At 36.6% G+C, this 13,295-nt stretch overlaps 1 pseudogene across 1 annotated transcript; it reads right to left on the minus strand.

The window, feature by feature from the left end:
* Nucleotides 1-11,628: 11,628 nt before the first annotated feature.
* LOC149173451 (caffeic acid 3-O-methyltransferase 3 pseudogene) lies at nt 11,629-12,905 on the minus strand (annotated as a pseudogene). Its single transcript, XR_016259294.1, has 3 exons — nt 12,266-12,905; nt 12,091-12,155; nt 11,629-11,996 (listed from the first exon to the last, which is right to left on the minus strand). The product of XR_016259294.1 is annotated as a caffeic acid 3-O-methyltransferase 3 pseudogene (transcript).
* Nucleotides 12,906-13,295: the final 390 nt, after the last annotated feature.

Consider the following 13,295-nt stretch of genomic DNA (forward strand, 5'->3'; position numbering starts at 1 on the left):
TGAATGTGTGGATGCATGAATGTGATTTGAATGTGTGGTTAATCAAATATGAATCATTTACATGAATGTGTGGTTAATCAAAATGAATCATTTACATGAATGTGTGGTTAATCATTTGAATGTGTGATTAATGAAATATAAATTGTTTGTATTTTGGTAGTGAATGTTAATGATTGAAGTTACATGTAGTTGAAGTTATTAAAAAGCTAAAAGATTTTCTATTGTTTATCTTATAATTGTTCACATAGTTGAAATTTGGAGGAGATTCTTTCATTTAGGTTAATGAAATGAAACTCTGAACAATTTATTTTGATTTAGGTTACTAATGGTCAAAAAATTATTTTGAGCTTATAATTGCTCACCTATATGATGCATTCATTTGGAGTTAATTATATCATTTATATTTATTGTGACCAAAATCTAATGTGAGTGTCAAATATGTAGGATGGAGAAAGTAGACGTTATGTGTATTCGCAACAGAGCCAAAATTCTAGGAACTGTAATTTGTGTGGGTGGAGCAATGGCTATGAGTTTCCTTCAAGGTCCTACTCTAGCCCAACTCTGGCCTCTGTGGGGACAATCAACATCAGTTTCCAACACTAATACAGTACACCTAGCGGAAACCATTCTACACGAGGGAGATTCAGGCAACCAGATTAGAGGGTGTATTTACCTTATCTCAGCAGTGATAATGTTATCCACTACCATGATATTGCAGGTCTCCCTACCACCTTGCATATTAACTTGATACCCAATTATAACCCTTTTCTGTATTTAGAAGTTTCAAAGCTCCCCACCCAATCAAATATATGATTATAATTTCATGTGCATGTTGAGACAATGAAGAAGTTTCCAGCCACACTATCCCTTACATCAATTACTGCCATTCTAGGCTCCATCCAAACTGCTCTCTTAATAGCCATTCTTGACAGGGGCATCATTCCAACATCATGGATACTGGATAGGGCTAATATTTTGACTGTGTTCACTACAGTAAGTCTACATACATGAATGATATTCTTCCTCAATTTTCCCAGCCATGAATAACTTAAATTTTTGTTAGGTGGTTAAGCTGATTTGTGGAAGATTAATTCAATTTGGCAGGGAATCATATTCAATGCAATGGCATTTCCATTACAGTTATGGTGTTTGTGGAAACAAGGGCCAGTATTCATTACAGTATTCAACCCAGTGTCTACCGTTTGCTCAGCAATTTTATCATCTATAGTTCTGGGAGACATGTTGCGTTTGGGAAGGTGGGTGGTTTGTTATATTCTCAAATATTCAATTTGGTGGTTTTTTATATACTCCAATATTCAATTTGTGTTAGAGTGGTTCAGGTAAAATTAAACTTGATTAGATAAAGTTATTAGTTGTTTTTGGGCTAATGAGAATCTATGGTTTTGTCCATGGTATTCATATGGAATATAGTATATTCTTAAGTCTTCAATTTCTATTAGAGTGGTTCAAGTAAATTTGTGCAATGGCTATGAGTTTCCTTCAAGGTTCTACTCTAGCCCAACTCTGGCCTCTGTGGGGACAATCAACATCAGTTTCCAACACTAATACAATACACCTAGTGGATACCATTCTACACGAGGGAGATTCAGGCAACCAGATTAGTGATAATGTTATCCACTACCATGATATTGTAGGTCTCCCTACCACCTTGCATATTAAATTGATACCCAATTATAACCATTTTCTGTATTTAGAAGTTTCAAATCTCCCCATCCAATCAAATATATGATTATAATTTCATGTGCATGTTGAGACAATGAAGAAGTTTCCAGCCACACTATCCCTTACATCAATTACTGTCATTCTAGGCTCCATCCAAACTGCTCTCCTAATAGCCATTCTTGACAAGGGCATCATTCCAACATCATGGATACTGGATAGGGCTAATATTTTGACTGTGTTCACTACAGTAAGTCTACATACATGAATGATGTTCTTCCTCAATTTTCCCAGCCATGAATAACTTAAATTTTTGTTAGGTGGTTAAGCTGATTTGTGGAAGATTAATTCAATTTGGCAGGGAATCATATTCAATGCAATGGCATTTCCATTACAGTTATGGTGTTTGTGGAAACAAGGGCCAGTATTCATTACAATATTCAACCCAGTGTCTACCGTGTGCTCAGCAATTTTATCAGCTATAGTTCTGGGAGACAAGTTGCGTTTGGGAAGGCGGGTGGTTTGTTATATTCTCAAATATTCAATTCGGTGGTTTTTTATATACTCCAATATTCAATTTGTGTTAGAGTGGTTCAGGTAAAATTAAACTTGATTAGATAAAGTTATTAGTTGTTTTTGGGCTAATGAGAATCTATGGTTTTGTCCATGGTATTCATATGGAATATAGTATATTCTTAAGTCTTCAATTTCTATTAGAGTGGTTCAAGTAAATTTGATTAGGTAAAGTCATCAACTATTTTGGGGTTCATGAGAACCCATAATTTTGTCTATGGTATTCATGTGGAATATAGCCTGTTTAAAAACAGAAAGACTCCATAAGTGAAAGAAATTAACATGGAGGCTTTTGGCTTTTAAATAGGTTATATTCCACAGGAATATCATGGGCCAAACCACAGGTTGGAGCCAGAAAACTACTTATAACTCGACTAAATCAAGTTTACCAGAACTACCCTAACAATTTACATTAAATTTATTATTTCTTCTCTCATTTTGCCTACAAATTTACAAAATTAAAATTTACAAAATTAATTAATTGAAATGCTTGATTTTCCTACACTAGAACAGTTTGATGGGTGTGATTCTTATATTCATTGGTCTCTACCCTTTTCTGTGGGGAAAAAGCCAAGATGATGCTACCCAGATCAAAATATCTTCTGACGAAGAAGCAAATATAGCCATCACAGCAGAAGGAGAAGAAAATCAGCACCCACCTCCTGCTTCTGAAGTAGTGGATGTGAAAACACCTTTACTACAATAACATTCTTGACATTTTGTTGAAAAATTGCAATGTTTGCAATAAACACTTAGTCAGTTCGAACAAAGATGGAAACGCTCCCAAAAAAAAGGGCTACCTAACATCAGAAGTTCCAAATTGCTCGGGCACACAATAGTACTAGGTAAATCTTTGATGTTTGTACGGAACAAATTTAACTTTTTCAAAGACGGTTGACTTCCAACCTGGGAAGGCAATAACTCCATTTGGAGGCAACCTGATAGATCTAAACATTCAAGAGTGGTGATATCTCCAAGTGTGGAAAGAGTCAAATTCAAACAATCACCCAAATGTAGATGTCTAAGTTGCAATAGATTTCCCTGAAAGCCTGGAAGCATTTCCGGACATTTACACCTAGAAAGATTGATGTATTGAATATTTTTTAAATTTTCGAAGGAACTTGGAAGCATCTTCAAACTTTTGCACAATTTCAAATTCATGGTTTGGAGATTTCTCAGATTTTGAAACAAATCTGGAAGCATCTTCAAACTTCCGCACAGTGTGAGATTGATATGTTGGAGAGTTGCTAGATTCCCAAAGGAATTTGGAATCATCTCCAAATTGCTGCACTTAGAAATATTGGCGTGTTGGAGATTTACCAGATTCCCAAAGGAATTTGGGAGCATTTTCAAACTTCCACAGTTTGTCAGATTGATGTGTTGAAGATTTGTTAGATTACTAAAAGAATCTGGAAGCATTTCCAAACTACTGCACTTGGACAGATGGAAGTATTCGAGCTTTCTTAGATTCCAAAATAAAATTGGAAGAAGCTGCAATTTCGGGCACCCTATGAGGGTTAGACATATCAAGGAGCTCAAATAACAAAATTCTTCTGATAGCATTGCTACATCTGCGTATGTCAACAATCGTGGACAATTCAGTACAATCTTTTCTAGGTGCTTCAGCGACCTTAATGACTTTGGAAACTCGGAAAATGGAGCTTCAATATTTAATTGCCGCAAGTGGAGAGGTGCCTGCAATGTTAAGTACGTTTCGATTATATAAGAAATTGAAAAGATAGGAGAATTCTTGCTCTGCAAATTGTTGCATCTATATGTACGTACCTCAGATCGAGATTGCCACAATCTTTTCAATTCCCAACTGAACACTTCTAAAACTCTTAAATCGCACAATGGAATTCAAGAAGGTAGTGATGAGTAGTTCGACACATTCCAATGAAGCCATATGAGTTTTGGTGACCACACCAAAGTCAAGATGCTTTCAAAGTTGCCTTCAACTTCAAGAAGTTGCAATTTCCTGATTCCGCAGACCTCTTGACTGGAACTTGTATTCAAGGGAAATTATAATTCTGAATGGAACACTTCCTAATCTTCATCCTACCCAATAAAGGTGTACCAAGGAGCCATCCCAAATCCGCGCACTTCTGTTATCACCTGTTTGTGGTTTGAAAACAATAAACTATTATTAACATAATGTGTGGCAGACTGTTTTGAATACAAAATACCGAAAGTTCTTTAGACATTCAACAATTAGGATGGCTCAAACACTTATAGAGGATGATTGTTGCAACAACTCATGAAGATGAAGATTCTTTATCGGTCGCCAAAGCCAATGCGGTAATAATTCTGGACAATCCACAATAGCTCTTCCCAAATCTATGAGGTGATCATGCATTCTTATTCTATTTTCATCGTCCAACTCGACAAGACACTTGTTGAGCAGATTTTGAAACCCTACCAAACCATTCCATCCTGAACCCCTCCATATTCTTACCCATGTATCCTTGTCTTTTCCTATCGAAAAACAGGCGATATCTAAAAATATTTGCCGCTACTCATGATTGAGAGAGTCGTAACTAATTTTAAGGCTCCTTTCTATCTCTGCAGGTAATATTTGGTGAAGTCCATTCAGTTGCTCTTCCCAGTAAAGTTTGTCATGTCCACAAACAAGCGACCCAAAAACTTTCAATGATAGAGGCAAACCATGGCATGCCTTTAAAAACCCATCTACAAGATTTTCAAATCTTGGTAGTGGATATGGCTGGAAAAAGGCATGCAAGCAAAACAACTCTTGGGAGTGTGCTATATTGAGGCCTGGTAACTGATAAATTGACGACTTTGCAATTCTTGCACTTCTAAGGATATGCTTGACCCTAAACGTAACCAAAATCAAGCTCTTGGGGTGAAGGACATGCTTAATTGGCAAGAAAGGATCTAGTTGGTCCACATGACTACATCATTTAATATTATGAGTGCCTCACAAGATGAAAGATTCTTTTTAAGTATCTCCACGCCTTCTTCTCAATTTTGATATCTATATCCTTCAAGTCCTTAATGAGTTTTCTTTATACATTGTTTAGAGACATTTTATTTGCATTTTCCCTCACATCAAATAGAAAATAGGATCTATCATAATCTGACCTCTTACGATTAAAAAGTTCTTTGGCCATCATTGTCTTTCCAATTCCACCGATGCCCACAATCCCCACAACCTTGACCTCCACATGCTCACCATGATGTAGTCGCAATGTCCCTTAAAAATCTTGTAACTTTTTCGCCAAACCAGTTGGATATTTTGCCACATCCAATGGCATTGCAACATTTTTCAACACGGCTTGCACAACCTTCTCCAATAGCTCCTCTTCGTGCTCCTCCAAGAGTCTCTCTTCGCCCTCGTCCCTGAATATTAATTAAGACAGTAAAGTAAGTAATGACAAAAGCATACTTGAGATGTGATGTATGCTTCAATGCAACAGATTTAGACCTAATATGGATCAAGACAGTGGATATCCTTACCCATTACCCTCCTGCAGTTCAAAGTCACTTATATTCGTGACATGATGAAGGGTGTTTGACCAAGTCTGGATAGTCTGCAAGTCGTACTGCTACTTCTCTTCGTGGATACGTAGGGCTTTAGCATATGATCTATATTTATCTTTGCCCATCCACCTGACCTCCGAGGGCTTCACTTTATAGAAGACCGGAAGAATAATAGCTTTGGACTCCACCATGACGACCAGCGCATCCAGGCACCACCTGGATTCGGCATAGGTCGCAGATAAAATGGCTATATGGATAGAGGCTACTCAAACAGCAACTTCTATGCAGCTTCTATCTGAGATGTAATATTGTGTCCAGCCTATAGTTCAGGCTTGTCGAGAAAGACTTGCAAGAGGCGAGGGTATTTGTAACCATTAGACCAGTGCGCAAACTGTTTCAACAACTAATTTTTTGTAACCATTCTAATCTAATGGCTGAAATATTTGCAATCGTCTTACATAATCCTGTGGCATATAAAGATGACAGGTAGGCAGAGAAATCTAGTTTTTTGTAACCATTCTAATCTAATGGCTGAAATCTTTGCAATCGTCTTACATATAATCCTATGGCATATAAAGATGACATGTAGGCAGAGAAAGGAGTTGATTTCAGAGGGAAATGCCTTACGGCGTAATTAATTAATCGTCAATGGTAAAGGTGACATACCCATCCTCAGGTTTGATTTCAGAGGGAAATTCCTTACGGTGTAATTAATTAATCGTCAATGATAAAGATGACATACAAGGTGACATACCCATCCTCAGGTTTACCAATACATCAAACAATATTTTCATATATTATTCAAAGTATAACACACCAAATACATGTTCAAAAATAAAAATATTTGCAATTATTTTGATTTTGATGATAATAACAGATTTAAACCCAGCTTACCTGACCATGACAATTCCCTCCATCAGACACATTGAGAAAGGTCAAACTTATTTACCATGCCCGGTTGGGCTATATATACGCACTATTAAATTTATATTGGTATAACTTTAATTGTATATGCTTACAACCCAACCACATTTTTTTTTTTTTTTCTGGATAAAGACTAATTCTATTAAGTAGAAAATATAGTACAATCAGGAGAAGCAAGAGACCGGCAGACCGGAAATGATGTATCCATCAACCTCGGTCCCGGAGAAAAGATTCAAACTTATAGCTACAACAGATGACTTGAAATCACAGACAGACTAACTGACCTTTACCCCATAGGGGTAGAAACTACAACACATTGTTTTTTCCCTTTCTTTTTGTTGACTTTTGTCCAGCCATCATGGGGAGGATGAGCTAAGACAACTTGAAGACTGGAATTCTCTGTCATCGGGAATTCCTTTTCTGATTCAGAGGAGGTCTCATGGCTGCATTTCTGGGCGATTGCTATGTCCTCGGTGTGTCCCATAGTATCCATGGGAGGATCCATCGGCTGAGGCGCCTGATCCAGTTCTGAATCGCTTTCCCCATCCTTCGGAGCTGGAGCTCCCAGTTGGCAGTGGAGGGCAAGGAGCCCAACGCTTGGGTTTGGTTTTTGCGAAGAATCCCTTTTTCGATCTTGCTGTCAGCGATGGGCAGGAGTTCTGCAGGTGCCCTGTTAGGTGACAATGGCGGCACCGAAAGGCAGTGTTTTCATAGTCTAGAAGCTGAGTCCAAACAGTGTCCTTGATCTTGAGATTGATTTGCTCTGGCAATCCCTTGCTTAAATCTAGCTCCACACAAATTCTGGCATATGTGTAGAGACCTTGCCGTTCCCTCTCGTAATCTCCCATTAAGAAGCAACCCAAAGTGTTGCCTATTTTCCTGTAAACCTCTATGCGCCACAGGTAAATTGGGAGATTTGGAAGTCTGATCCAGACAGGGGCTTTAGTGATAACTGCAGAAGCTGGATCAAATTCTGGGAACCATGGAGTTAAGAAGAGGCCTGCCGAACCCATGAACCAAGGGCCTTCTTCTAAGGCCTCTTAATATCCTAAACCACATACAAAATCCTATAGCAGAGTAAATATTATTTGCCATGGAGAAAGGAGAGCTTATTTACCATGCCATAGATTTAATATCCTAAACCACATACAAAATCCTATAGCAGAGTAAATATTATTTTCCATGGAGAAAAGAGAGCTTATTTACCATGCCATAGGATCAAGTGCAAGAAAGGAAGCCGCACGTGCTTGAACAGGGCTAGAAACGTTAGGCTGCTACTAAAAAGGCGTAACAAACTTACGTGTTAGTCTCCGCTTTGGTCTGTTCCGTAGTTTTAAATGCGAAGGAAGTCAAATCATTAGCACTACGTGTAAATTTTACAACGTCAATCCACTAAACTAATATTTATAAACTAATGTTTTTTTTTATTTAATGTCAATCCACTAAACCAATATTTATAAACTAATGTTTTTATATTCAGTCCTTCAAGCTGTGGTTTTTTCCATTTTTATGTAGTTATACCCGGCTTCCCTACACATGGTTCAATGGATTTGAACTTGGGACATTCGTTTTGCATAATACTTGGTTAATTGACCTTGCTCTGTAACCATACAATATGACACTGTTAATAATATTATTATATGTAATTTTGTGGAGAATTTTAAGATGTTTTTTGAATGTATAAATATATTTTAGGGTTTTAAAAAATTAAGTTAATAGAGTTAAACTTATGTTTGGAAGAAATTGTGATTTGATTTTAATAAAAATGGAAAGGGAAAAAAATTATTTAATAATTAAATTAAATGATTATGTGTTCTTAGCTCTCACGTGAATCTATGTTATATATTGAATGGAATGTAAAAAATTTAGTATTCTGTTGATTGTTGATTGTGGATAAAAAGAATTGTTCAGGAAAAATTGAGGTGAAATCTATATTTGTCTTATTTAAACTAGTTTTTTTACTATATATGGATTCAGCACCATGTAAAACTCCTAGGGTGCTTAGATTGCACATGATTACCCATCAAGCTTGTCATTTCAATAAATTCTTGCCAGATTTAAAAAAGTTAAATCGGAAAAACCCGCTATAAAAATTTCCAAAAAATCACACTAAAGACAACTCTTTTTTTATCACATTCACCACGAACCACCACAAACCACTGTGTAAAATCGGACATCTAATTGGAGTTGGTAAATATGTGTTTCATGGGTGATATACAAACGATTGGATTTGCAAATTGAAATTAAAGTAGAATTCTATATCTAACAGAAAAAATCCCGTTGCACAATATATTGGTGTGTTAATTTCAATGGTCAATAGCTTTTAGATTTAAAACACTGTATACAACCCACCGTAGTATTTAATACTGCATATCATGGAGGATAGAAAAATTCCATTTTGATTTCCAATTTCTTTTAAAATGGTATTATCAACCTTATGGACAGATGCCAAATTTCACAATGTAAATATCCCACATGGAGAAGTTGATAGCTAAAAAATTTACCTGCTATAAAAGAGATCATAATCAGTATCAACGCTCAAATGCAATGTATTTTGCAATTTCACCGTACGAGCTTATTTTTGGCTTATATTGAGATGACATCGAGGAATATCATGAGGTACATAACAAGGAGCGTGATACCAACAATCTCTAGCGAAACTGTAGGAAATAACAACTTACAAGGTTCATAGTATAATCAATTTTTTTCCGAATACTCTACAATCATTAATTTGATGTTGACAAGAAAGAAACAGATCTCCATATAGGACTCTCATAAGATTCTAGAAATCCTACTAATGGCGTCCATGCTTAATGAAGTGACATGATCTTTCGTGAATAAATTGTGTACAAATAATTTCTGAAAAAATTTAAATTATGTCACTAGCAGTTTTAACCCTTTTGCAAAATAATTGAAATGACAGGTTTCTTGATTGAAAAATAATAGAAATGGCAGGTTTCGTGAGTGAAAATTTGTTCAGCGAGTACAAGTATTTTCTCCAAAACTTTACAGATCAGCAAAATCTTGAGATCATGCTATCCTATGGCCTTCTGAAACATAGTTGTATGCATGTAACGAGCCGATTATTTCAAATTTTCATACTTGTAATTGACCATTACCCACTAATGCAAAGCTCATGATCACCCAAAACAGATTCTCCTCCATCACCCAAAACACATTTTCCTCAGACATGCACAGCAGAAGCACTCCTACTATGAAACTCATCCCCCTTGTATACCCCACCTCGCTGCCATACACCGCATATGCCTTCAACACATTGTGGAGAGACCTTTGCGCAATGCATTCTCCTCGGACATGTATAGCAGAAGCACGCCTGCTATGAAACTCATCCCCTTCGTATACCCCACCGTTAGACATGTACAGCAATGGAGTATTCGCTCCGCCTTTAGGCAACACAACCATCACCCAAAATGCATTCTCCTCGGACATGTACCGTCACCCAAAATGCATTCTCCTCGGACATGTACAACAGAAGCACGCCTGCTATGAAACTCATCCCCTTCGTATACCCCACCAAGACAGCGCGGATCACAGGAGTCAGTGATTGAGCGGCAAGAGTCAGTTATGAGATCAACGGTAGTAAAGTTTTTAATCGTCTAACACTAAATCTAATGGTGAATAACCAAGACAGCGCGGATCACAGGAGAGTCCATTTCAAATGGAAACGCCTTACGGCGTAAAAATAATCATTAATATTTACCGATAATTTTTTATACCTACTTAAATCTCCAACAACGAATACATTTTGGGTTCGGATTTAAAAATAATAAATACGGTTTATAACAAAATGTAACATTAGGTGGTAATTAATTAATATTTATAACAAAGACAATTCTCCAACGACGCATCAAAATGAGTCCACTTTAAGGTTTCCTACAACAAAATAATTTCATATTGCCATTAATAATAGTTATTATCTTCCTAATATTTAGTGTCACATTTTCTTTTGAGAGATAGCCGTCATTGGAGAGAAAAAGACAAGGATTACCTTTGAACTGGACTTTTGCATCCGCAACCACCGCTAAAGTTGGCAACAAAAGCAACACGCGTTAAATTTTGTTATTCAACAACTCAAAACGAGATAGTGGGATCGAATCATCCTTTTGTTGTCATAATTGTAATGTTGCCCTTTCCTTTGGTATGAATCTTTGTGAAAGCGACCACGGCTTTTCCAGAGTAAGTAAACATTTATAGAGAGTAAAAATACCCGTTAAATCTTGTTATTCAACAACTCAAGACAAGATAGTGGGATCGAATCATAATTGTAACGTTGCCGTTTCCTTTGGTATGAATCTCTGGGAAAGAGACCACGGCTTTTCCAGAGTACGTAAACATTTATAGAGAGTAAAAATAATATTTAAATTATTTAATTTAATATTTAAATTTGAGTTAAAATTGACATAAATTTAAATAAAATAATTGAATTTTTTAAAATTTATTAAAATCAGACTAATTTAAATAAACGTTAATTACACTACACTACCAACATAGACACAGATGTAAAAATATTATTATATCTACTAACATAGACAGATATGAAAATATTATTATATTCAATTATTTTTATGATGGATAAATATCTTTAAAATCTCACAATAATTTCAACCATGTCTACCCTTAACAAATCTTATAAATCTCTGAGTTAAGAGTATCGTGGAAGCCATCCTGATTACTCCCAATATAAATCCTTTTGCTCGTTAAAAATTCAAACTATTGGCCTATCACATAGATCTTATACTGCAAGGAAAAACCAACATTAATTATAGCAATAATTGCACTCTAAATCCTTTAGCTCCTTAAAAATTCAAACTATTGACGTACCACATAAAACATAGATCATATACTGCATGATAACAACCCCAGCAAAACCAACTTTATTTCCTTAAAAATTCAAACTATTGACGTACCACATAAAACATAGGTCATATACTACATGATAACAACCCCAACAAAACCAACGTTATTGTAACGATAATCGGAAGCGCAACCGCTTATTAGGCTTTGGACAGCACTATGAGCGACTGAAGGAAAGGTAACTTGATGATGGTGTACCTCTTGAACCCTGCCCGCTCGAACAGTCCTTTGAATTCTTCCTCTGTTCTCTCCTTCCCACCAGCTGTATAAACCATCATCGTTATATCATATAACAATCCCAATCGCCTCGACATGCTTTCACCTTCTTTGTCTCCACCAACAATGGCTTCCACAATTAACACCTTTCCCTTCGCTGGCGTTGCCTCATAGCTTCTTCTCAGCAACTTCACACACTCCTCGTCCCCCCAGTCATGGATAATCCACTGCAGTAAATGACAATAGAATATTATTAGCCCTCAACAAATCCACTGCAGTAAATTTCTTATGCAAACAGAAGACCATAGATGAAATCGTCACCTTCATCAAGACTGCATCGGCAGAAGGTATGTGCTCGAACATATTTCCCTCCATATGCTCCACCCCTGCAACACTCCCTCGTTCCCAGGCATAAATCATCATCAACTTGCTATCATGTTATATATATCAACAAATTTATTATATTAATGGTGACCAACATTACAAATCTAATTACCAGTTATGGGAGGCGCAGTGGCAATGACATGAGGCAGATCGAGATTAATCCCACGAATGTGTGAATGTTCCTTCACAATTGTGGACAAGGCAGAGCCCATACCTCCTCCAACGTCTACCAGCGTCGCCATACTCTTAAACCCATCTTCATACATCTTCGCCACGGAAGCCATGACAGTGCTGCTATTAGCGACCATGGCGTTGTTGAAAATCTGATTAGCTTGGGGATCGCGGCCCAGATATTCCCAGGGACTCGTACCATAAGCTTTGTTAAATGTGTAGCAGCCCTCCAAGACAGATTTGTGCAAATGTTGAAAGGCTTCCAGGTAGACGTTGTTTGCTATCAGGAGCAGGAACGGCCCACATGATTGTTGATTTCCTCCCTGCACCAGCAGCTTCGAAATGCCTGTCAAGCCGAACTTTATTTTCTTGGTGTCTGCATCGTCTGCCTGATCGGCCTCTTCTTGTTCAGAGAAAACACCATAGGAAGTAAGGAACCTCAGAATTCTGTACAGCAAAGCACGCCTGCTATGAAACTCATCCCCTTCGTATACCCCACCAAGACAGCGCGGATCACAGGAGTCAGTTATTGAGCGGCAAGAGTCAGTTATGAGATCAATGGTAGTAAAGGTTTTAATCATCTAACACTAAATCTAATGGTGAATAACCAAGACAACGCGGATCACAGGAGAGTCCATTTCAAATGGAAACGCCTTACGGCGTAACAATAGATTTGTATTTTAAATATTACATGTAAATTAAACATAGAATTAATTACACATCATGCAATATGAATAACATTATTTTCTATCACCTCCATATTAAGTAGCGAAGAAATTATTCTCATGTTAAAAAGTAATTTTTTTCATATTTTCAATTACTTTATTTCTCTATATAAAATTGATATAAAATTAAAATAAAAATTGAAATATTTTATTTATGACCAACATTCATTTTTTTATTATTATTATTTTTAATTTATTAATATAAATATTATTTCCAAATGTAATAAAATACCGACCTAACAAAAA

This window comes from Pinus tabuliformis, chromosome 4_2 (assembly GCF_031772625.1).
Source record: "Pinus tabuliformis cultivar Carrire ecotype Pingquan chromosome 4_2, CPIR1, whole genome shotgun sequence".
Classification (NCBI taxonomy): domain Eukaryota; kingdom Viridiplantae; phylum Streptophyta; class Pinopsida; order Pinales; family Pinaceae; genus Pinus; species Pinus tabuliformis.